The following is a 4,113-nucleotide window of genomic DNA, read 5'->3' as shown; positions in this document are numbered from 1 at the left end:
AGAGAGAGTCCTAGCATCCTATATGCCATCTGCAAACGCACCACACAAAGCTTTTATGAGGAATTTTAGGATTTGAGTGCCAGGGAAAGGTAATATATTTTCCCTTTATGGAGAAAGCCTGAGGTAAACAGGGGATTTTTTATTAAAAACAAACAATTGCCAAATCTAATAGGTGCAGTTTCACCTCCATCTACGTCACTGGACTGAACATAATGAGGATTGTTTGTTATTACACACATCCTTTACTGACCACCCACCTGCTTTACAGGTACATTTGGAAGGGCTCACACTACTTCCAAAGTCTGCTTATCTACAACCATCCAGCTGCAATCTGTTGTACATTAAACCCGTTTAACAACACAAACACATAAAACAGCCCACCGCTGTCCAACACGAATAGCATTTCCATTAGTAATGAGCGCGATCATGTCAAACAATTAAAAACAACAGAACCTCTCACACACAGCATTACCTATTGACTCAAACTGAGAGAACAATAACTAAGACATCAGAGGGAGGCACATTCGACCAGCGAAACGTACACGCACACGTCAGTCACAGGAGAAACAGGCGGGTGTGTTGTGTCGACGGCAGTGAGTAGCTGAACGTGTGTGTGCGTCTGCTTTCCAGCTTTTCAACAAAAGGTCTCCTTTATTCTGTGATTTTAAGAGAGCTGGTTCTCTGGCTGCACTCCAAAGCCAGACTCAAACTGAGCTGCTCAAAGGGCCTATTGTAGACACCCGAGCTGACTTCTTCAAATTATCTTCCAAAAAAATTCCACCGAAAATTACTGCTGAGTAAATATTGTTCTGCTTCTTGTTTTTTTCTCTTTCTCTCTTTTCTTTTTCTGTCATGCCGTTTTCATACTGTTCTAGGGTGATGACGCCAGGGCTTAACATAGGTTTGAGTTTCTTAGGAAAAGAGGTTCCTCCTCACATTTGTTTTTCCTGGTTTATGCCTCATTCTTGCCATCAATACCCTACTTTTACATGCACATACCTACAGGCAAAAACTAGAGTAGGAACCTTCTCATGTAGACCAGGGTTCCCCAAACTGAGATTCGTGAGAACTACAGGGGGTTCGGATATTGATGAAAAGCTAATAATTATTCATATAGAATGTATAATCAAAATAAATAAATACAGGTCGCACGATTATCACAATATAAGTAGGGGTGTAACGATACCCTCATATCATGATTCGATACATATCACGATACTGAACTCATGATATGATATTATTGCGATACACCAAGACATATGAAAAAAGGTTAACAAAAAATGTACTGTTGATTAAAATGGTAGATTTGGTTTTACATTGTGGTTGTAAATGAATAGGCTTGGACTTGGTGCTGATAACCCAATGCACAGGACAATAGTGACACCAGAATAAAAATATTCATGACTCTGAAGCTGAAAACAGAATAATTATTTAAGACGAAAATGCTTGCACTGTCACTGATATATTTCAAATAATTTATAGGCCACTGTTTACTGGTAACATCAGACATTTGGCATTATCAGGACCCACAAATATTCCCAGATTGCATTATTATAGATTATATTCAACATTATATATAGAAGTTTAATGTAGTACTGACACTAAAACTCTGAAAACTTGAATTTTTTTGTCACACAATAATTTTTATTTTGGGTGAACTATACAAAATACATATTGTCACTATCCATGATACATATTGTTGCATTTTTGTATTGCGATATATTGTGATACGATATATTGTTACATCCCTACAATATAGTGTGATTATCAAATCAAAGACTGCAACTGAATTAAATAACTAAATAGTCTGATGCGCTGCGTGTTTTATTGATTATTAATAATAATAGTAGTAATGATAGATGCCAGCATTCACTTTTAAAGGGAAACTGCTCTTGAAGGGTTCATAAAGGTGAAATATTTGCCCTAATTTATCACGCAATTAAAAATCTTACATGCAATTATATATAATATTTACAAATGAAAAAAAATTAGATAATGGCCAATATCATATCAAATTTTTACAGATGATGTTTTCCGCAGCTTTTTGTTCTTATCCGGGTCACGGCACCAAATGTAACCTGTCACCTCCGAGCATCTCCAGCGTCGGGAAGCCTTTAGCTTCAGCCGCTAGTGTGCCTCTTTAGGCCAGGGGAGTGAGGTTTACACAAACAGCTCTTTCTGGCATACGTTACATATATAACTAATGACAAAATGAACTAGATCGGTGAGTAATTTCACATTACGAAGGACATAAAAATAGCTACAAAATAGCTACAATTTGTGAAGTCACATTCACTGCTAACAGGCTTGGCATATTTTTTGTCCATTGCTGTCTGTGTGGTTGTTGTTTGATGTTGGATAAGTAGCAGGAAAACAGACCAACGATATCAGACGACGGGTTATGTTGGAGGGAAGTGGTGGAGAGTCATCGGTCTTCGGTCTTATCAGATTTTCTGCAGCAAAACCACACAGGCCAGTTCATCAGCAGTTCAAGTTGTTTTGAAGATATCAAAATCGAAACATCTTTCAAATAAAGACATATTTTCCCTTATATATATATATATATATATATATATAGCCTAGTGGTTGCTACACAGATTATTGAGTATCTGAAAGGCGCATGAGCCGTCTGGATTGGCCTCTCACAGGGTTTGAATCTGGCCCCGGGGCCACGGACCACAAGAATGCTGACACTAGCATTGGAGATAGAGAAGACTGGGATTGGGAAGACTGGAATGATGAAGAAAAATAGAGAAAATTAAAGAATAATGACAGAAGAATGTAGTGAACACCGAGCTCTGCATGAGGCATGTGGATATTATGGACCGCAAATGTAAGTAGAGTGAAAGAGAAGGATGGAGGGGGATTTAACTGAACAATGGTGAGGGATGAAGAAATGACAGATAACAAGCTGGGATACTATTGCTCAAACTTCAGCATTTTGTAGAAACGGGGTGATGAATGCTGGAGATGGGATTGGTCATCATTATTGGGATTGTATATTATATGGGATTATTATGAACAAATGTAAAAAAACAAATTAAATCAATAATATTAATAATACAGAAACAAGAATTATCAATTAAAATAATTGATATATTAAATAAATAAATGTAAATGAATTCATTAAATTCATGGGTATATATATATATATATATATATATATATATATGTAATTAGTTTATCGTATAAACATTATTAAATAAATTCAACAACAACAATAATAATAATAATAATATAGACAATAATAAATAAAACATTAATGTACATATTAAATGAATAAATAAATAAATGGAAATGTTAATAGATATATAATTTATATTAATTGATAAATAAAACCAATTAATGTTTAATAAATATATAAAATGGTATATAAATAAATAATTAGTACAATGAACAAATGTGAAGTAACATTATTAATTAATTAAATCAATTATAATATACATAATAATTGGATGGATGGATGGGTGGATGGATGGATAGATAATCATCCTGCTGGTCTGCTAGCTAGACAGCTGCTCTCAATCACTAATGCCTGTCCAACATCTTCCACACACAAAAATAAAGGATGCTTTGAGAGTGATTTGCTGGTGTTTGTTGTCAGGATACAGAGAAACACTGCTGGAAAAGGGTGGAATGACTCAAGGAATAAAACCATTAACGGCCCACACGTAATAGAGCTCAGCACTGCTGCCAACTCGAGGCGTAGTCCATCTCTGAAATCCAAAGCATCAACTTTCCAACACAACACCCGACTCATATGAGAGCTCACCTGGAGGACCGCAGTGTGTGTAAAAGTGTGTTAGGGTTAGCGTGGGAATGCCGGATCATTCTACAAGCCTGGCCTTTGTTATCAGACATTCGTTCTCAATTTGGTTCTGTGTTTGGCCCAAAACGGAGATCCTTAGATGCTCCGTCAACCAGCAGAACGTGCTCTAGAATAAAGACAAGCAAGGAAATACAAGCGTTTCATTTTTCACACATCTGCATCAGCATTATCTCACAGGTTTTCAGAGGTTTAAATGCAAATCAGCACCAGGCGAGATGAAGCAAGCATGAGCTCATGAAGTTGAACCGAAAACAAATGACACAACCCCATTAGTCAATGTTTAT

At 36.3% G+C, this 4,113-nt stretch overlaps 1 protein-coding gene across 1 annotated transcript in view; it reads right to left on the bottom strand.

Moving 5' to 3' along the window:
- coro7 (coronin 7) overlaps nucleotides 1-4,113 on the bottom strand; it is a 144,376-nt gene that overhangs the window by 63,069 nt on the left and 77,194 nt on the right. The gene's annotated exons all lie outside the window — the stretch shown is intronic.

The sequence above is a fragment of the Scardinius erythrophthalmus genome (genome assembly GCF_964197995.2).
Source record: "Scardinius erythrophthalmus genome assembly, chromosome: 1".
In the NCBI taxonomy this organism is placed as follows: domain Eukaryota; kingdom Metazoa; phylum Chordata; class Actinopteri; order Cypriniformes; family Leuciscidae; genus Scardinius; species Scardinius erythrophthalmus.
The sequence above is the reverse complement of the archived record's forward strand: the minus strand, read 5'-3'. Positions and strand labels throughout refer to the sequence as shown.